Here is a 23,471-nt window from a genome sequence, read left to right as displayed (position 1 = left end):
ATGGTATTGTTAATGAATGCTCTGTTGTCCCCCCCCCACCCCCCGCCATTCCACTAACTCCTCTATAGTCTTCAATTTGGATAATATCTACTGAACTATTTTCATTCTTACTGGTTATTTTCTTGGTTGTGTTTAGTCTGCAGATGAGCACTTCAAAGACATTCGTTACCTCCACCTAATGTTCTTGATTTCTAGTATTTCCAATTGACTTTTTCTTAAAGTTTCTATCTCTGCTGAAATTCTTTGCCTGTTCTTGCATATCTTTATATTTTTTTAAGCAAAATCTTTAACTGTTAATTGTGGCATTTTAACTTCCTTACCTGAAAGTTCCAAGATTTTTGTCCTATATGAGTCTTGATCTGATGGTTGATTTATTTCTTTAGACTGTGTTTTTTCTTGCCTTTTTATATGCAACATATTTTTTTTTTTTTTTTTGCATGCCAGACATGGTGTATAGGACCATTTATACTGATGTATCTCATGTTTATGTTTGGAGCTGAATATGCCTTTCCTTCCTGTAGGCTTTTAATTTGGGAGTATTGTGGCTAATAGGATCAGGAGTGGGGTTTGAAGCATATTGTTATACTTAACATCACTGCACCAGAAGCTTCAAATTATTCCAGTGATGATATCTTGTGTTTATGATATTGATTTATGTGTCACATGTTTTTCTCTCTGCTTGCACTGAACTTGATTTTAAGTCTTTCTTTGCTTCTTAGAGAGATTCTATGCCTTGCAGCACTTTCAGCCATACTCTACTGTCATTATTTTCTAATAATTGTTAGCGTGGAAGGGTGACGGGAGTGAGGTATGCACTCTCTTGTTTGAGTGAGCCTTAATATTAGGCAATCTATTGAACCCCTTAGACTGGAACTTGAACCTGGGTCTCCAGGTAAAGCCTCTACAACTGTCATTACTTCTCTTCTACTGTAGGCTTGGACCCAACATATACCACTACCCTTCCCCCAAGGATAGAGAGTTTTTTATTCATATCCCCCTCTTTCAGCAGTTAAGTGTCCACCAGGCCTTCAGTGTTCGTTTCTTTCCTTCCTGTAGATTAAGGCTTTTGTGCCTCAGGTGATATAAGACAAATGGGTATGGACAGGGTTTCTCTCCTTTCCTCTAGCCACTGAAGATTTCTACCAGAGCCCACAGGCTACTGTTTTTGTTTTCCTTCCTAAGGTGTTTTTTTTTTCTTCTTCTTTTTTTTCTTTAGAGCATAAGGATTGGATCTGGACAGAGTATCTGTAGTGGGTATGTTTCCCCTCATCCAGCCAACACCATGAAGAAAGCTTTCTCAGGATTCATCCTGATATTCTCATTGATCAATTAGTGGAGCTCCTGAGAGAGGAAGCCTGAATGTGGCTGGGAATCCTACCTATGTCCGTGGTCCTCAGGTGTCTTACACTGTCTTGAGAGCCCACAGTTAGAGGTTTAGCAATTTATTAAAAATTCTTCACTGGAAGCACCTGGTTGGCTCAGCTGGCTGAGTGTCCAACTCTTGATTGTAACTCAGGTCATGATCCTAGGGTCGTGAGATCAAGCCCGCCTCAGGCTCCACGCTGAATGTGGACCCTGCTTAAGATTCTCTCTCTCTCTCTCTCTCTCTCTCTCTCTCTCTCTTTCTGTCCCTCTCCCCTGCTCCTACTCTCTCTCTCTCTAAAATAAATAAATAAATAAACAAATAAACAAATAAATAAATAAATTCTTACTGAATCTTCTTTCCTACTTATATGATGGCCAGTGGCATCTGGCCTGCATAAGGAATTGCTTAAGTTTCTTTCTACCTCATGGCACCCTCTCCAGATTTCAGGTTAGTTTGTTCTGTGACTTCAGTTCTTTGATGAGCTTCAGAAAACCATTAGTTTGAAGATTGTCCAGTGTTTTCTTTTGGAACAGTGGGAAGTGACTTCCCTTCATTCTTCATTTCCTTGTATCTCTGAACTAAAATTGGAAGTGGGGCCCCTGGCTAGCTCAGTCAGTAGAACATGTGACTCTTGATATACAGGTTATGAATTCAAGCCCCACATTGGATAAAGAAAAAAAATAAAAATAAAATTGGAATTGGATTATTTCCTTTTAAATTTGAGAAAATATTAGCTTGTAAGTGTTCTTTAATATTGTTTGGTCACTTTGTAATAAGTCCTGGGGATGGAGTGATTCCAAAAGTCAGGCAGAAGTCAGGAATATTCTTTTCTTGATTTTCCCAGCTTCCGCTTCATGGGACAGGAAACAATAGGATGCTCGTAAGTATTGTTTGAAAAACATAAGATAGATGCATTTGTCAAATGCATTTGGAAATTACACAACTTTTCTTCCTGCAAATTTTCCAAAGCCTTTAATATGTAAATGTGTCTGGTAAATCAACAACAATAACAATACATTTTCAAACTTACTTCAACAAAAAATGCATTTCCACCCTCTGGAAATGTCTGGGAAGTTATTTGCTGGCAGAATATTCTTTTTAATACCTGTCTAATGTAATTAAATAATATATAAAGTACAGTTGGCTCTCTATTTGTCACATGGTGAATCTTCATATCCATTCCTGCTTTGATGGAACTTTCTCCTCTGAATAAACTCCTGAGGTTTCAGGAAGGTCTGAGAGACATGGGGCTCCTGATACAACACCTATTTGGGTGGGCCTAAAGTGGGAAGGGGGTGGGAGGTTTACCTAGAAACCCAGTGCTTATACAGCATAATTGTTAATTTCACTGGCTACACCTGAAGTTGACTCTGAAAATAATTGCCAAATTATTATGTGTTATGTGAAAAATGGGTAGAAAAATGTGGTATCAAAAATTGGGAGTAAATTTTTCTGCTTCACATTGAGCCATTTCATTGTCCCAGCCTCTGAGACTGTGCGTGAATGCTGTAGCTCCCTTTTAAAAGAAAACCAATAATGTACGTTTTTAGTCACCACTTTTATTAACATTTCTTAACCAGCTAGTTGCAATGATGCTAATTCTTCCTGGGTTTTGATATTTGAAATATGAAAAAAAAAGTTTTTTGGTGATGGATGGATATGCTAGCCACACCCTCATTTCACTTTCATAAGAAATTGTCAGAGAAAGCTAGATTTAAAAGCTGGCCAAACAATGTTAAGAAACCCACCCGTGTTATTATGGTAGCTAAAAAAACCATTTCAAAAGGCAACAAGCTTTTGTGTTTGTTGTTTGTTATTGTGCTTTTTTACTGGGAGTTGAGAAGGCTTACAGTCAAGAGTTCATGTCTCGAGCACCCCAGGATATGAGGAGATGCTGGTTCAGTGCTGGTTTTTCAAGGTTAAAACTTGCTTTGTATAGTCATCAATTCATCTCAAATTGGTTTCCTGCAAATGTCAGGTAAGTCAGCTGGCAAGGACAAAGAAAAAATTCAAAATCCAGATCATCACACTCTCTTCATTTTATTTAATTAGCTATTTTCTTTAGGAAGAAAACATCAGAGGTTTTATTTTATGGTCACTTCTGAAGGATTCTGGAGATATCACGTAGACATGGTCTCAGGAGAGTTTCTTTCCTACTGCAGGCAACCTCTGTAGTTGGCTGTGCAGTCTTATATTACTTTAAGAGTGTGTAACTTTTGAGTCAGAGGTTCTCATGGCATGAAAAGCCTGGGCTGGCCTCAGGGGATTTGTCACACTTTATTTAGCTCAAGCGTGGACTCAGAAACCTGGAAAATGTGCTCTACTTGGCAGCCCAGCACTGCTTGCAAGTCGTAAAGTTCAAGCTATCAAAGAAGTTTTCAAGGTGACAATTATATAACATCATACATGACCTTCACAACAAGTCTTAGGTTGGGAAATCTATGCTGAGGGGTTTCCCTCCTGCTGGCACGGACCCTGCCTCCTCTCTTAAACATGCAGTTGGACACAAAACAGTCTGGCTATATGTAACCCATTTGTTCTACGCCATACTAGCTAAGGAAAGGGTTTTATCGTTACAAAGATAGTAACACACGTTACTTTCCTGCTACCTTACCTGATAATTTGAAATAATCACAGTATTCAAATACCTCCCTTCTGGTTTGTAAGAGATGGTAGTGGTCTAAGATTTGCTCACAAAAGGAATCCTTCGAAAAGATTACACTGACGACTATTATAATTGGACTATTATAGAGGCAATAAACTGGCTTAATCTACAAAATATAAAAATCTAAGAAGGTATAAAAGGAATGGAGACTCCACTTAATCGGGGATGTGAGCTGGGAGAATGCTATTTAGCCTTGATTAAGCAGAGTTGAATTAATTTTTTGTAGATAATTTTTTTCAGTGGGATTTAATGACTTTGTATTAAGCACATGAAACTGTATAGATATATCTCATATATAGAAATACTGTGTTGAGTTTTTGCACGGGTTTTTGTTTGCTTTGTATTTAGTTTTTAGCACCTTATTTGATATGAAAAGAATATCAGGATATTTGATGTCAAAACGATGTCAGGCTTAGAGTACAACCATTTGTGACCTGTATTTTAGTGATTAGAGGGTTGTGCAAAGTATGAATGTGCATCCTTTCCCTTGGATACATTTATTGAGTACCTACTATATTCAAGAAATGTTTCTCTGAACTGTAGTGTAGCAGTGAGGGAAAAAGATTAACAAAACCCTCTGGCTTCTCTTTTCTTGTCTTCTTCAGACAGTATTATATGTCTGTTTCTTCTCGTTTTATGAAAACTGCAGAAGCTTCACACTCTTGCCAAAAAACCGCAATGGACTCTGCAAACCACACCCAGGAATGAGAGAGAGAGGAGAGAGGCAAGAGAGAGAGGAGAGGCCCCTGGAGTTGACAACAGTGTAAAGGAAGTTAGAGTGTTTCTAGAGCTCTTTGCTTCACGTGCAGTCAAGGGTGACCCCCAAGAAGTGAGGATAAAAGAGGTAAAAAGAGCACTTTCTGTTAAATAAGCCCCAGGGACTGGGGTTGAATCCTAAAATTTGAGGCCCGCTTATATTGCGGTAGTATTTTACAGGATCAGGGGTTAGAAGAGAGTCTTAACAGAAAATACTTTATTTTTGAAGAAAGCCCCCCTTTTTTTTCTCATGTCTATTTTTCACTTTTTCCTCCTATCAATCAACATATTGCCTTTCCTTATAATGTCATTTTTATTCTGTTATACCATAAAACTAAACTAGCAAACAAAACTCAACCTAAATACAACAAAACTACTCTTAGGGACTACTTTAATCAATTGAATAAAGTTTCTGTTATAACTTTTGAGATTACTTTTTATTTTGTTTATAATTTTTTTCAATGTTTATTTATTTTTGAGAGAGAGACACACACAAGCACAAGTGAGGGAGGGGCAGAGAGAGAGGGAGACACAGAATCTGAAGCAGGCTCCAGGCTCTGAGATGTTAGCACAGGGCCTGACGCGGGTCTTGGGCTCACAGACTGTGAGATCATGACTTGAGCCAAAGTCAAACACTCAACTGAACCACCCAGGTTCCCCAGGAGACTACTTTCTCTTTAACAATAGTTTAGGCATGTTGTAGATTTTCATGCCACAGCCTATTTAGTTGAAATATACTGGTATATTTTCATTTGAATTCTCTTTTTTAATGTTTGTTTTTTTTTTTTTTTGAGAGAGAGACAGACAGAGAGGGAACGTGTGTGCAAGTTGGGGAGGGACAAAGAGAGGGGGACAGAGGGTCTGAAAAGGGCTTTGCACTAATAGAGAGCCCAGTGTGGGGCTCAAACCCATGAACCATGGGATCTTGTCTTGATCTGAGCTGATGTCAGACGCTCAACCAACTGAGCCACTCAGGTGCCCCTATTTTCATTCTAATTCTTTTTTTTTTAAATTTTTTTTCAACGTTTATTTATTTTTGGGACAGAGAGAGACAGAGCATGAACGGGGGAGGGGCAGAGAGAGAGGGAGACACAGAATCAGAAACAGGCTCCAGGCTCTGAGCCATCAGCCCAGAGCCCGACACGGGGCTCGAACTCACGGACCGCGAGATCGTGACCTGGCTGAAGTCGGACGCTTAACCAACTGCGCCACCCAGGCGCCCCCATTCTAATTCTTAACAAAATAGAGGCATCTATCCCTGCTTCTATTAACATATATCAGGTATACAGAATTTAAAGCTCTCAGTTTGAATTTATATCCTACAAAAAACTTTTTTGTTTCTAATATAAATATTTGATCTTTATCTCAACACTACAATTTAGGGTATTTCTTGATATCTCCCAAAGAGCCCTTCTGGGTGGAGTTCATAATGAAAAGTTAAAAATATTCTTCTTGAGAGAACAAAAACCTGACATTTTTATAGCCCCAAGGAAAATTTCTATATGATATATACAATAAAATTAAAGTTAAGAGAACATATTTTAGTACGAATACTTTTTTTTAAAGTGAAGGAAACACTCTTCATCATTGAGTTCCGATGATGTACAAAATGCATATATTCTAGATAAGTTTTGACATCCAAACCTCCAGTCAAGCTACACAGACTTTACTTTCTTGGAAATTGATTGATCCTCTGAAGACTTTTCAAGGTCTAGTAGCTTGAAAAAATATCCTAGGAATTAGTGAAGCTCTTCTCAGCATTGGAAATCTCTGATATAATTGGGAATGAGTCCATCCTTGAGATCTGAGATGATGGTTTTGTGTGTAATAAGCCTGAGATTCTTAGAACCTCGAATTTACACCGAGCCCATGCAACAATTAACCAAAACAATTACTTTAAAAATGATGCTAGTTTTCCTTAATACTTTCCTTTGCTACTTAAAAAAAAATCTTTAATGTGAATTTATTTTTGAGAGAGAGAGAGAGAGAGAGAGAGAGAGAGAGAGCACAAGCTGGGGAGGGGCAGAGAGAGAGGGTGACACAGAATCCAAAGCAAGCTCCAGGCTCTGAGCTGTCAGCATAGAGCCCAAAGTGGGGCTTGAACTCACAAACTGCAAGATCATAACCTGAGCCACAGTTGGACACTCAACCGACTGAGCCACCCAGGCCCCCCTACCTTTGCCACTTCTAACTGACTCTATGTGTATTACTTTTGGTCGTGTCTCAGTTGTGTGAATAGGGGAAAAGAGTTCCTGGATAGAAGAAAATAGTGTATGCCAAAAAATTGCAGGTTCTGGGGAAGTATCAGTGGGAATCATGAGAACATGGGTGGGAGTGGATTGTGGGTTATAATATAAGGAAAAGTTAAAGATATGGAGGCAGCTATTCCTTACCCTGGATTCACTGGTATAGCCAGGATATTTGAGTGGTTCTAATGATTTGTCTGCATTCTTTTATTAAGGCATGGAAATGATGATGGATTTATATCAATATGATGTAATTACTAGAAGTTCTTTGGCATTTTATTTAGGAAGAGGCAGAAGGCTAAGAGAAAAAAGAAAGAAAGAAAGAAAGAAAGAAAGAAAGAAAGAAAGAAAGAAAAAAGAAAAATGGAGAGAGAGAGAGAAGAGGGAGGGAGGGAGGGAGGGAGGGAGGAAGAGAAAGAAAGAAAGAAAGAAAGAAAGAAAGAAAGAAAGGGAGAGAGAGAGAAGAGGGAGGGAGGGAGGGAGGCAGGGAGGGAGGAAGGAAGGAAGGAAGGAAGAGAAAGAAAGAAAGAAAGAAAGAAAGAAAGAAAGAAAGAAAGAAAATCTTGTTAGTTCTCATATGGCAAGGAGAGAAATATACATTTACTTTTTTGCCCATTTTTGATGTTAACTCTCCTGATCACCTACAGATGCTTTAATTATATTAGTATTCAGTAAACACCAACTGATCCGCTATATTTTTAACACGCATACTAATTGGGCCTGCCAAGCAGGAACTAGTAAGTATTTTAGGTAGCCTAGTAACAAACATGCCTGTTAGCAGCAATAAGATAAATACTTCAATGGTTCAGGGGTCTGCTAAATAAGTAAAATCCAATGATATAGGTCTTGCTGAGACATATCTTTTAAACTTAATGAAAATGATTTGAATCTTGAAAGTTGGTACCACTAAAACTCTCAGTTTTGGTCCTTTTGGTAGACCTCTTTGGATTGCCATGGACACATTTATCTTATTTAAAAATCTTGCTCAAAAAAATAAAAATAGAAATCCTGCTCCAACACATTGACCAATTCAAACAGATTTGTCCTGGGGCTGACAACAAATGTCTCTTCTTGGTCATCCCAATGCTAGTGCAGTAGGTACAAGAGCATAGGCACACATAGGTGCAGGGATGGAGATTATGCATTGGCTCAGAAATATGGAATCAACCCTGCCAAGAATCTTCTAGCTGCTGTCACTGATGGATATCCAAATGTCAGTAGCAGAGAATGTGGCTGAGCTTTGATTCACACTATTACTTAGTGAGATTTACCAGCAGATTGATTACATAGGCTCCTTCTCCCTTGAAAGGAATGATGATTTTGTCCCTACTGAAACTGACAAAAACTCTGGACATGGATTGCATCCCTTACCTGCAACACTTCAGACTACAGTCTACAAGGGCTTACAGAACACTGAAGATAGCAAGCACAGAAAACATGTATTCCACTTATGGAAAAATAGACATGTATAATGATTTTATTTTACAGCCAATGTGCATCAGTGGGAAATACGTAAAAAAAAAATTGTGGTATATTACAGTGGAGTATTACACTTTATTTAAAATGAATATATTAGATTTAATTCTAGCAGTAAAGGTTTGTGGTAAATATATTGTTTGTATATTTTAGCTTTCTTATGTTTAACATTTTGGAAATTAAATATGTCTATATATTTTTTTCTAGAATTATCTGAAATAGTTATTAGTTTCAAACCAAATGTGGATACTCACTAGGACCAAAAACTATGGGAAATGTAAAAACATTTCCTTGGTATAGCTTCTTTTGAATTTAGGGGCGCCTGGGTGGCTCAGTCGGTTAAGCATCCGACTTCGGCTCAGGTCATGATCTTGTGGTCCGTGAGTTCAAGCCCCGCATTGGGCTCTGGGCTGATGGCTCAGAGCCTGGAGCCTGTTTCAGATTCTGTCTCCCTCTCTGTCTCATCCTCCCCTGTTCATGCTCTGTCTCTCTCTCTGTCTCAAAAATAAATAAAACGTTTAAAAAATTGAATTTAAAGCTGACACCAATCATGACTGAGAATAATTACATTTGTACAGACATTATCAAACTTCCCTGATAAGAATTAGATGATGAATGTATTAAATGATACAATTCCAAGCCTTACACCTGGATATTAATATTTATTTAGCTATCTGTGGTGAAGCTAAGGATTTTGACTTTGTAACTGAACTAATGTTGTTCATAACATCAGATCAAATGGGGAAATAATACACTGAACTGTAACATTAGGGAAGCCTCAACAACAAATTGAGGGCGTTAAGACTTAAGCATGGAATGGAAAATATTTTTATGACAAGCATGTTAAATTACAGTGTTTATTGCATTGTCTTTTTGTTCTCTTGGTTCACATTTTTTAAACTTAATTTTTATACTTAATTTTTATACTTAATGTCAATTTATGTTTTATTTTTTCACAATTAAGCATTGTCTTACGTAAAATTTGAAACTTGAATGCCTGCTTTTTCCTGAACTCTAATATATGCTATAAAAATCATGCAAATTATAATGGTGTTACTAAATTACTCACCTGGCCAAAAATTATGAAATGAAACGTGAAATATTTCTACTTTGATATTGAAAATAATGTTAATTATAGACAAACAATTTCATCCTTCCTTAACATAAGAGTGGATATAGTCATCTTAAAAGCCAGATAATAAGGTTGACTTATAACACTTAATTTCATATAGTTAAAAGTGAAATGAAAGAAATAGATATAGCCCTCCATACCTTGATGTTTCAAAGCAGAAAATAACTTCCATGAGCACCTGGGAACTCTTAGGGTAGTTAGCACTAAATTTCAAAGTGATAAACCAGATACATTGCTGTGCTACAAAGTAATAGATTGTGTCACATAAACACAGGAAAAAATATACATTATATGCTTCTTTGGCTGTCTTTTGCATAAACAGCCTCAGAGTTTTCTGGTTCTTGAGAATAAGGGTGTATCATAGAAATTCAAAGTTTTATCTGTTAGCATTTTTTCTTTTTTGGTACATAAGTTAAAATCTCTGATCTAGCATATGCAATACTATAACACACTAATTTTCAATCTGACGAGGTGCCTTCTATATATAAAACTGTTAGAAAAAATACATTATATCTTGTGATTTCAAGTTGTAAATTTTATAGAAAATGAATATCTTGTTTGTTGTTAAAACACAAGAAATACACATCCCCAAAGGCAAGGGAATTAAAAGCAAAAATGAACTACTGGGACCTTATGAAGATAAAAACTTTCTGCACAGCAAAGGAAACAACCAACAAAACTAAAAGGCAAACAACCGAATGGGAAAAGATATCTGCAAATGACATATCAGACAAAGGGCTAGTATCCAAAATCTATAAAGAGCTCACCAAACTCCACACCCGAAAAACAAATAACCCAGTGAAGAAATGGGCAGAAAACACGAATAGACACTTCTCTAAAGAAGACATCCGGATGGCCAAGAGGCATATGAAAAGATGCTCAACGTCACTCCTCATCAGGGAAATACACATCAAAACCCCACTCAGATATCACCTCACGCCAGTCAGAGTGGCCAAAATGAACAAATCAGGAGACTATAGATGCTGGAGAGGATGTGGAGAAAACAGGAACCCTCTTGCACTGTTGGTGGGAATGCAAACTGGTGCAGCCGCTCTGGAAAACAGTGTGGAGGTTCCTCAAAAAATTAAAAATAGACCTACCCTATGACCCAGCAATAGCACTGCTAGGAATTTACCCAAGGGATATAGGAGTGCTGATGCATAGGGGCACTTGTACCCCAATGTTTATAGCAGCACTCTCAACAATAGCCAAATTATGGAAAGAGCCTAAATGTCCATCAACTGATGAATGGATAAAGAAATTGTGGTTTATATACACAATAGAGTACTACGTGGCAATGAGAAAGAATGAAATATGGCCCTTTGTAGCAACGTGGATGGAACTGGAGAGTGTGATGCTAAGTGAAATAAGCCATACAGAGAAAGACAGATACCATATGTGTTCACTCTTACGTGGATCCTGAGAAACTTAACAGGAACCCATGGGGGAGGGGAAGAAAAAAAAAAAAAAAGAGGTTAGAGTGGGAGAGAGCCAAAGCATGAGACTCTTAAAAACTGAGAACAAACTGAGGGTTGATGGGGGGGGGGGGGGGGGGAGGGTGGGTGATGGGTATTGAGGAGGGCACCTTTTGGGATGAGCACTGGGTGTTGTATGGAAACCAATTTGACAATAAATTTCATGTATTGAAAAAAAATAAAAAAATAAAACAAGAAATAATATTTTGAGCTAAATTAATAACAAACAAGAAGCAACCAACTTTTTTTACTATTTTGTTTGCTAATCAAAGACTTTCTTAAAGCTGTATCTCTAGCATTTATATTTATGTGAGTTAAAAAAAATTGTTCTTTTTTTTCTATTCAGGTATGGCATTGCCAAAGAAAGCAATTTTTTTCTCATTATCTGACAAAATGTATACATATGATATGTTCTATATCTCTTCAATAGGGTTTTCTCCAGACAATTAAGGAACACTAATTACGTTGAGGGTAGATATTTTTAGCACAAATTGCTTTCTTCAATATCTGTAACATAAAGCTTTTAGTAGTGAGTATTTTATAAACTGAAAGTTAGGTAAGTATTCAGGGTTACAGGTCCTCGTGGTGAACTCCCATGATGTTTTAACCAAATGAAAACACTGTCTTGAATAGATCATAGTAAATATATAGATCATTAAGTTTATTTCATAAAAAATTATAATTCACAACTCTGATCCTTGTTAAAATCTACTTTTCTAATTCTGCCTTTGTCTTTCTTGAGTATCATTTTTCATATCTGAGATATTATCTACCTTAAGATATGGGAACACTATTGTTTTCTATTCAAAGGATTTTGAAGTGCTACAATGTCCATAAGTACTTGAAAATTCTTCATTACATCTGCAAGGGCTTTTTGGGAAGTTAAAGGAAGAAACAGGTTATTCAAGTGGAAAAGATGAAATTGGATCCCTGCCTCAGACAAATAAGGCGCCAGGTAGGTTCAAGATGAAATGTCAAAATATAAAACTTTAAATTTGTCAGTAAATTTTTAAATTAATTATCTTTTGAATATTGTGTAGAAAAACACTTATTGAATAAGATACAAAAAAAGCTTAACAAATTTGACTGTATTAAAATTAAGAACTCTTGTTTATTTTTTTTTTAATTTTTTTTCAAAGTTTATTTATTTTTGGGACAGAGAGAGACAGAGCATGAACGGGGGAGGGGCAGAGAGAGAGAGGGAGACACAGAATCGGAAACAGGCTCCAGGCTCTGAGCCATCAGCCCAGAGCCTGACGCGGGGCTCGAACTCCCGGACCGCGAGATCGTGACCTGGCTGAAGTCAGACGCTTAACCGACTGCGCCACCCAGGCGCCCCAAGAACTCTTGTTTATTAAAATACACATTAAAAGAAGGTGAAAAAGGATCCTGTACACTGAAAAAATATAATTGTTTTCTATCGAAACTACATAAAAACATCAGCAAATCAATGAAAAGAACACAGACACAAAATAGAAAAAATGGAGAAAAGACACAAAAGTGTATATTCCTTAAGGTCTAAAAAAAAAAAAAGACAACCTCATCTATGATCAGCAAAATATACAAAAACAACTTTATGACATTCTGTCATATTTCTATTACACTGGCAAAATTTAATCTGGCATTACCAGGTGTTAGGGACAAGAGGATCCACAGAATCCCTTATATGTTATTTGTTGGAGAGTTCATTGATTTACCACCGAAACAGTTTGATTTATAAAATAAACAGCATTATTTTCATAAGTTGATTGTTCTTACATCCTGCAACACAGAAAACCCTATCTAGCTATGTCCACAAAAGATTCTTTTGTGCCTGCATATCAAAGACAGGCTCAGAAGTATGATACCAGTAAAGTTCACAACAACAAAAACTTGGAAACAACTCAAGTGCCCATTAATGGACCTGACATTTAAGAAATAAATTATCATTGTATAACCAGAAAATGGTATATTACACAACAAGTAAAGCTAAATCTAAGACTATGGATGAATTTTACTAGTATAACACCAAGTGAAAAATGTTTTTTGAAGTGATATCCTTTTGTAGTGAAAGAAAACTCAAGATACATTTTTTAGACATATATGGAGCTAAAGATTTAGAAGGAATAGTGGAGGGAGGAAATGGTACGAAAGCAGAAGACCATTTGGTTAGATATCGTTTATTTTCAAAGTACTAGATGTTATTTTGGATGATGTTTAAGATTGTTAATTACACAATTAAAATATACTAGTACATAAACAAGGACATATAAGCCAATCATATCTAGGCAATTGATTAAAATATTTCATAAATCAAAGATTTTGATTAATCAGTTCTGAATAATGAGCAACCATTGAAAATTAATAACTGTGGAGGAGTAGCTGCCTCCTCCCATGCCTCAATAACACTTTAAAAAATTTTTGTATCACACCACTATATTATTTATGTAACTGCGTACACTAAAACATATTCTTTATCTTATATGGGCTTAAAAACGATTTCTCTATCCCTTTGTCTCTCTGTTTTTGTGGTATTATTTTAGACTTCCATGTTAATATCACACACTTGAACATGCAGTGAAGGAATATAAGTAATACCTAGTCAGACGCCCCCCCCCCCCCCGCCCTGGCCCCAAAAGGTTTTCACCAGAACGGTGCATACAATTGTGCCATTTACTATTGCAGCCTTCTCTTTCTCTATGTTGTGGACACAAGAAGCTGGAGGGGAAAAGATAAAACTGTTTTCTGGGTTAGGTGTGGTAAACCATTCTGCAAGTTTATGAGAAATATATTTATCAGAGCTAATGTAGCATTTTAAAAAAAAAAAGAATTAACAGACTTTTTTTCTTTAGAGCAGTTTTAGGTTCCCTGAAAAAATCAGCAGAAAATAGTTTCCATATATTCCCTGCAGCCACACACAACCTTTCTCCACTATCGACGTCTCCCACAGACTGATACATTTGTTATAATGGACGAACCACATTGACACATCATTATCAACCGAAGTCCACATTTTACGTTAGAACTCATTCTTGGTGCATATCCTGTGGGTTTTGACAAATACAAAATGACATGCAATCATCATTTGTTGGTATCCTTTAACTACCCTTTATTATTGAAGTATAGTTAATAAACAGTACAGAGAGAAAGGGGCGCCCGGGGGGCTCAGTCAGTTAAAGCATCAGACTCGGTATGGGCACACGTCGTGATCTCATAGTCCTGAGATCCAGCCCTGTGTCAGGGTCTGTGCTGACAGTGCTGAGCCTGCTTAGGATTCTCTCCCTCCCTCTCTGCCCCTCCTCCACTGGCCCTCTCTCTCAAAATAAATAAATAAACTTAAAAAAACAGAGAGAGAGATGAAATGTACAACATAGGGAATGCAGTCAATAATACTGTAATAACCTTTTATAGTGACAGGGGGCAACTACACTTATCATGATAAGCACTGAGTAATGTAAACAACTGTCAAATCACTGTTGTACCCGTGAAACTAATATATCATTATATGTCAACTTTTTTAATAAAAATGTTTATTTATTTATTTTTGAGAGAGAGAGAGAGATACAGAGCAGAGCAGAGAGAGAGGGAGAGAGAAAATCCCAAGAAGCCTTCACAGTGTCAACACAGAGCCCGACATGGAGTTTGATCCCATGAACCATGAGACCATGACCTGAGCCAAAATCAAGGGTTGGATCTTAACTGACTGAGCCACCCCGGAGCCCCTCATTGTGTCTCAACTTTTAACTCCCCTTTCGAAAACCTTTGGGATTCTACCATGTTAGATTATACTCTCTACTCTTATAATATGTACAGCATTGTCTTCATTTGTTATTATACATTTGTCTTCCCCACTATTATGTTGATAAATACACAAAAGGGCCTATACCTTGTGGTTTTTCATAGCTTCAGAATTTGTCAGAATGCCTTACAAATAGCAGAATCCCTATTAATGCCTACTAAATAAGTAGGACCTGGGTATACAACTCATATTATGCCTATCCTTTTTCATCTACTTCATCAGAGTCCCCTGATGATTCATGGTTTAAAAAAAAGAGTCAAGGGGTGACTGGGTGGCCTAATCCATTAAGCAACCAACTTTGGCTCAGGTCATGATCTCACAGTTTGTGAATTCAAGCTCCACGGAGGCTCTGTGCTGACAGCTTGGAGCCTGGAGCCTGCTTCAGATTCTGTGTCTCCCTCTCTCTCTCACTCCTGCTCACTCTCTGTCTCTCTCTCTCATTCAAAAATAAATAAAACATTTAAAAAATTAAAAATAAATAAATAAAATGAAAAAGTCAAGCTAGGACAATGTCTTGTTTTTGACATCAAAGCAGAAATAATTTTTCTCGTAACCAAGTGATAAGGACACCAAAATGGAAAGACTGTCCCTTGAAAGGAAAAAAAAAATACTAGAGCTAAGTGTAAAGACTACTGAGAGCAGCCTGTTGCAACAACTGTAGGATGGCAGAGTGAAGGGAGGTACAAGAAGTCAGCACACAAATGTGCACTAAAAAGAGTTTCCAGTACTTTGTCATGAAAGTCAACTTTGAGAGAACTGCAGACAGAGAAAGCCCCCGTGTTGCAATCAGGGACTGCGGAGATTTTAGAGCAAGAGGATCTGGGCCTAAGGTGAGCCACAGAAGCAGAGTTGCACACAATGACAAGGTCTGCAAATAACAGCTGCAAATCAAAGAGCAATCTCCATGTGTGCACCGTGTGGAAGGGACTGGAGGTTACAGATTGGTCTTTTCCGCTTCACCCACACACACAAATAGCAATCATTGACAGTAACATCATCTTTGAATAATAGGAAAGGCCCAGGGAAGTTTATTTATTTATATATTTTTATCCTTTGTACTTACTGTGAGGCAGTTTTATCAGGAAGGATCCAATTTAATAAATCTAATACATAAAATCTGAAATAAGATTATTTATGTTGTAAGAATGAATGCCTGCGGCTGATTTTGACCTCTAATAAAAGACATTTTATTTAATCTGATTCTTTTCAAGGCAGTAACTGCTCCCAGCACATAGGTCCAATGACTATTATAATTACATAGCTGTATTTTGAAACAGTAGGATGCTGAATCAAAAACGTCATCTCTGGGGAGCACTTCTGACATGTAACCTGTGTTATGCATCGCCTTCCCCGAGAGTGTGAGGAAAACTAATTCCGTTCCTGGAAGGATAGACTGACTCAGATACAATTCACATTCAGCGTGCCTCCACAAAGAAGATAATGAAACTATCTATATGGTATCCAAGCATTCTCAGTGTCTGAAAATAAAAGTAATTAGATATTCTTAATAAGTTGTTACTCTCCATTCCTTTTAGAAATACTAGGGGGAAAAAAGAGCACAAAGGATCCATTTCCAGGAAGTGATTACTCAGAACTGAAATTATTTTTACTCAGATTCCGTTGAAAATTTCCCTTAGGTACATCCCAATTGTGGGGAAGCAAGAAAAAAGAAAGAAACACCACTAAGTTCAAATTCGTTTTTGGCTTCCATCTCTGAGCAAGTGAATTAGTTAAGTATTTTCTCTTATGTAAGCAGAACAAGTAACAAGAGAAATCCATGCAGTCACCATCAGGCATTTATTAGGCACTTAGATATTTTTCACGTTGCTAGTCACTAAAGACAAAGAGACATGAATAAACCAATGTACTTGCCCTTGTAAAGGTCACAGCCTAGTAGGGGAAGACGGATGTGTCAACAAATGAGTACAGTGCATCAAGGAATGCTCTCATGCAACAATGTTCTGTTTGCTGGAACCACAGAGGAAGTACTCAATGTTTCTCATGGGTTGAGATGAGCTAGGGGTTGAATATGGAAGGCTTTGTAGAAGAGGCAATATTAGACCCCACTTTGAAAGATGAATAGGAATATTCATGGATGAAAAGGAGGCCAGGAGGAAGGGCAAGAGCACTTCAGGCTTTGGGAATATGACTCAAAGGCAAAAAAGAAACATTACTCATGCTGCACGTGTGTATTTTCTGGAGATTTAAAGCTTAGATCACAAGAATGAACTTTGCCAGTAAATATATTCTTGAAACACGTGAAACTTTTTTTTTAAATAATATATTGCCCCCTCAGGGTTGTGAAAACATAACCATCCTTGCTCTTTGAACATAGAGGCATCATGAATAGTGGAAAAAGAGCATCAGCTTTGAGGTCTGGTACACTTCAGTTGAGATACTGTCTCAGCCACTTATGAGCCAAGTTACTTTTGACATATACCTTCACTTGCGGCCTGGATTTCCTCAGGTTTTGCTGTAATGGAAGTTCTACCTCACAAGGTGTGGTGTAAAGGAGATCTTCCGCCCAGATCTGATTAGATAGAAAACAGGCAAAAAGACACATTAGCGTATAACCCCTTGCGTTCCCCATCTGTTTACCACTTCTAAACCCATTGCTTCATTGTGGCTATATACTATGGCTTTAAAGCATTCAGGTAAATTAAAATAGGGTTTTTCAGTATTTTTAGCAAAGGTAATACTTGAAGACTTGAGGCTGTTATCAGTCATTTTCATTTTTGTCTAAATACATTATATAAACTTCCTTGTGGGCTCCTGGGTGGCTCAGTCAGTTAAACGTCTGACTCTTGATTTCTGCTCAAGTCACAGTCTCAGGGTTTGTGAGTTTGAGTCCAGCATCAGGCTTTGTGCTGACAGTGTGGAGCCTGCTTGGGATTCTCTCTCTCTCTCTCTCTCTCTCTCTCTCTCTCTCTCTCTCTGCCCCTCCTGTGCACTTTCTCTCTCATTCTCTCAAAATAAATAAAAACTTTAAAAAATTCCTTGGAATCAAGTTTGTGTGGAAAAAATACAGTGGGATGTATGGAAAAGTAAGACTAAACAGTGTGATTTTGAAAGTCAAAGACAAGGTCTATTTCACACCCCTACATATCTCATTCTAGGTTTGTCAGCTCTGGCTCCCACAGATTCTCATTTCTTAATCCAGGTTACTTGTAAATGATCCTTAAGGAATTTTGAGCAAAATCAAGAAATATGGTAATTTGATCCACATTTACTGTCTTTTGCTTAAACTGTGAATTAGTTTAGAGGATTAAGCAATCAAGAATTTTGTGAAATAGTTACATGAATTTTCCTAGAAAATGTACATGTACCTAGTTAATATTTTTAGCAGCCTGAAAACTTAAGATAAACATTATGATGGCGAGAGGAAATGCCTTAAAGTGCACGTTACTGAACAGACATTGGGGAAAACTGGTGGTGTTCCAACAGTCTGGATGGCTCTGAAATGTTATGTTCTTGTATAGAACTTGGGAGCACCAATTGTTTTACCTCTCATTTTACTGAAAGAAATGACAGCAGTGATATTTACAGCAGTGGCAATAACTGAATATTTTGCGCTTTTATTGCCACATTTAATCATTACAAAAATGTTCTCAGATAGCTTTTATTACCCACATTTTGCAAGGAAAGAACTGAAAGGTAAGTTTCAGGGATCACACAAGGAGTAAGTACACACAAGGAAGGCAGTACTGTCTGATTCTAGTGCAGAGAATGTGTTCATACTATATCACCTCTTACTCTTCCTAGATTGTTGTGAAATGCAAGCAAGTAGTGTTCCCGAACTCTTCCTTTTTAAAAGGTATTCAATATCGTGCAATATTTCCAAAGTTCTCTTAAAATTCTATGATGCTTTTCTACCCAGTGGCTCTATTTTCATTTTCCCCAGAGAGGTTCACTGCAAGTTTCCCAGACAGTAAGCTTCTATATCTGGCGCCATAGTCTTTTCTATTATTGTATTATTGAGTCTTCTCTTTCCACATAATCTGTTGGCATGATCTAGGCCCTTCACTGCTCCAATGGTTCCTCCAGACAAGTAGAGGATGTGACCTTATTTAGCCAAGGGTGAATACCAACATTGGCCCTGTGTAAATCATGTTTTTACAGGAGATTCAACTCTTTCACTGGACCTTTACCTTGGTGTATTTCTTCCTTTCTGAAAAGCTGACTCAGGTTCATTGGAAGACTGTTCCAGATAACTTGAGAGACTACCATTTCATTTTCAAGAACATTCCATCTTACAACTCCTTAACCTTGGATTAAATTTATGCACACTAATTCTCATTCAGTAGAGCAAATTTCTTGTCTATGCTAATCTCTTTACTGCATGAGTATTTTAAAGAACATGTTTATATAAACCAGATGTTTTTAAACTTGACATTAGAGGCTGATAATTAATCTTAATAAATTATTTTATGGCTAGTTTATGAGGGCTGAGAACCATAAGGGATTTCAACCCCCATCTCACATATTTCTGTATATAGGAGTTCTTCTTATGGAAACCATACTACAGTCTCTCCTCAGGAGTTCTAGCAGAGGAACTAGGTCTTGGATAATTTTATCCACCAAAGATGAGATGTACAATAATACATATTTCACAGCTTTAAAGAACTGTTAGTCACCTTAAAGTCACTTTAATCTAATTATCATTTTTTATGAATGAGTCAGCTGACACCAAGACCATTTAAGGGAATAATCCAGTTATATGGATAATTAGTATGAGAAAATTGGCAACCACTTTTGGCCTTGTTTTCTTCTTAAACTTAGAAAATAATATTTTTCTAAGAACTCTTATATACTATTGGACAACATTTGTGGGCCATATTCAAGAACATTAGTCTTCTAACTAATTCACTATCACCTAAAGCAGTACATATTGAATCCTTTAAAAATGGCTAAAAGACAGTAAAATAGCTTTGCATGGTGATAAAACAGTGTTGATGGATATCTATTCAAATATAACACAGATTAAATTAATAGCGGATTGATGCTTGGAACAAATTGTTTTGTACTTTTTATGCTTTATTAGGGAGACTTTTATGTTAGAAAAGGCCTACATAACAAGCTTTTTTCACCAGGGTCAGACTGCTTTGGTGTTCCCCATACCAATATTTTCAAAAGTTTCCAGCTGTGCTATCATAGACATTTGCTTCTTGACAGTTATAGTGTCCTACCCCCAGAGTTTATTGTGATTTTCTTTTAAAAAAACAACAACAACAATCTGTAGTTAAACATTAATTGTCTACATGGCAAGATGGGAATCATTAATAAAATGAAACAGTATGGCTTATGAAATCTGTATTTGTACTTACTAATATGTAAAGTGCAGGAAACAGGGAATTGAAAGACTACTGAACCATGCTATGTTTTTTTTTAACATAAATTGCAAGTATCATTAACATTTTAATGTCATATAATGTAGACAATAATAATTCGTTTCAAAAGGAGAGATACTAACTCTGCCAGGTCGCTTATTTTATTTATTTTTTTAGCATGGGAAAATAAATATATATATGTAAATAACTATATTTAAGATGTTTCAACTATCTTTAAGCTCCATTTTGAGCAGAAGATTTTACTAGAACTAGCAATAATTTTTACTTGCCTCTATTATCCTGTGAAACTTACCTGCATATGAAAGCTAAAGGTGCTTTTTTAGCTTACCTTGGTTTTTCTGATGGTAGTAAATTTAACGTGACTGATTTTCTGCTCTAGTTTCTTTATGTATTTGTTCTATAAGCAGAAAATACAGCAAACTAACTTAAAGGTGATTCTATTTTGGAATTGTCTCTTAAGTCATATATTGAATTTTATTTAATTTTAAGTAGTGTTCTCAAACTATATCATTCATAAGTCAGTAATTCTATAAACCACAATCTATTAACTAAATCGAGTGTATTTTCAGACAATGTCATTTCAAATCTCATACATGAATGCAGTTCTCAAAAAAATTTATCATAAAAAAGCAATTTACTCTTACCTGAGTCTGACTTATTTCATGGGACTTTTTTGCATTTGGAAAAGCAATTAGAATGAAAGTGTGTGTCCATGCATTCCATCTAGATACATGTGTTGCACATGAATTGTCACGAAGGTGGAAATACAGGTTTCTGTAATAATCATAACTGAAAATTACTACATGCGATATTGTTTATCCCTTAAAAATAATATATGCTATAAGTATTTAATGGATGAAACTGTGAGTGTTTTGTAAGTACTAGACCACCTATTGACAAATTTTACTATTGATTCATTTTCTCTAAAATATGGTAACATAAATCAGACCCAATTCAAGTTGAGATATTTATTAAACAACTACTGTTTTGCAAAAACATTTTTCAAGCATATAAGACACTCTTGAAACATGTAATTCCAAACAGACACAAATTTGTATACAGTCATATAGTCGATACCTATTTGGAACCTTCAACACGTCAGGCTGTATGTTTAGTGTTGGGACTAGTATTAAGAACATGAATAATCTGATCCTTATTCTTATGGAATTTACAATCTGGGAAATGTTTTTCTTTCAAAAAACTAAAGGTAAGGAATTTCATGGACTAAAAATTTTTAATGAATATTTAGCTCTGAAATAAGATATTTACTATCCATTAACACTTGTTATTATTTAACTTTTGAATCCTAGTAAATATGGGATATAGCCTGTGTTCATGTCACCTATCAGCTAATATAAATTAGATTTGTTATGAGAAAAAACCACTTGCTTTCTTACTTTCAGCTTAGCTAAATGGCATGTAATGTAACAAACCATTGCTTACCTACTTTACTACTTGAACAAGATTTATTTGAATTTTTCCTTTGATAGTTACCTAAAATACTTTCATCATTTACTTGAAGAGCAATTGGGAAACTTAGAGTTATAAGGTTTAGATTAACAGATTTAAACAACTGATCTCTTACTCTCCCAGGACTTCAGAAATTTAAATTCTTATGAATAAAATGTTATATTTTTACCGTTTGCATTATATATGCTATATATAACATAAATACAGTATTTCCTATGTATTATGTATCTATTTATTGTATATTATGATATACATATTGGGACAAATGAAGATTATAAAATATTTTTATTATACAACACTATGGGAAATTATTTTATAATTTAATTTAAAATTTACTACAGGTCTATTAGACCGATACTTCTCACACATTAAAATGCACATAAATCACTAGGGGGGATCATTTTAAACTGCAGGTTCCTGAGTTCAACTCTCAATGATTTTCATCTAGTAGGTTTGGAGGCCTGCCATTAATCTGGATTTCTTACTCTCAGGTGATACTGATGCCTAGACTATAGTTTGAGGAGTATTACACTAGACTAAAACTATTGGGGAGTCTTGTCCTCTGGTATTTTTCTTCTCTAAGCTTCCTGTTTTATCAAAGAAGAACAGCTGAGATATAGAAATGTTTACATCAAGATTATGTGTGTATCTATGAGACCAAACCTAACAGATCACAAGGCACAAGGTAATAAAAAAATGAAACATGTTTTGTTGCTAAATATATATAAATGTATATTTATATATAATATATATTTATAAATATTTATATTTCTAATATTTATATTTAAATATATTTATATTATATTTAAATATAAATATTACATATATATATTCAGAGAAACTGTGGTGATTCTACTTAAATGTAAGTTTGTATTACAATATTATTAAGGGTATTAATTAAAAAAAAACAACTTACTCCTATGTTTAGAGCTATATCTACTAGTAAAAGTTTTAAAATATTACTCAAGGAGTATGAAGGAATTACGCAATACAGGAATCAGTCTCTGCTTGAACTTCCAAAAACAAAATGCCTCCTGCAAAATATAAACTTACCTGCTGAATTTTACAGTTTTTAATCAGAATACCCTTGTAAAGAGAAGTAGGAAACATGGAAAGAGTGACTTTTATAGCCCTTCTAGTTATTTTGCAAAGTAAGTAGGAAACATTCTGGAGGATATTCTGGGAGGAAATAAGGATTTCCATAAAACTCATTTGAAGAAGATTTAGTACTTTATAAATTTATTATTAAGAAATAAATTAGTGCAAAAACAAAGCATATAATATGGATATTTATATGATTCTTGATACAAAAGGTCAAGTAGATAAAGAATATTTTTACTCACTCAAAATTAATTTATATCAGATTATAGCCTATACTTTCACCAGTATACAGTTTCTGAGTGACTTTTTGGGGGAGGGGAAAATGGATCTTTACAACAGAAGTCATTAAATATGATTTATAGTTAGTTATCAATGAATTTGTAGAAAATTAAGACAATGTTCAAACATTATTGGTAAGCTTTTTTGACATCAAAATATTTTAGAAGATTTTCAGATATTATTTTGACTTTTGTAAAGGATTCTACTTTACAATTATTATCTGCATACCAGGATACAGAGTGAACAAATACAGTTAAAAACACATCATACAGAACTCAGCATTAACAAAGTTTACTTCTCTGGATATGCTGTTAACTTATGAATCACTGTAAATTTATGGGGGTTTTTGCCTCTCCTTTGTCAGCTGCCCAAAACATTT

Source organism: Prionailurus bengalensis, chromosome A1 (assembly GCF_016509475.1).
Source record: "Prionailurus bengalensis isolate Pbe53 chromosome A1, Fcat_Pben_1.1_paternal_pri, whole genome shotgun sequence".
NCBI classification, from domain to species: Eukaryota; Metazoa; Chordata; class Mammalia; order Carnivora; family Felidae; genus Prionailurus; species Prionailurus bengalensis.
Note: the sequence above shows the minus strand (reverse complement) of the source record.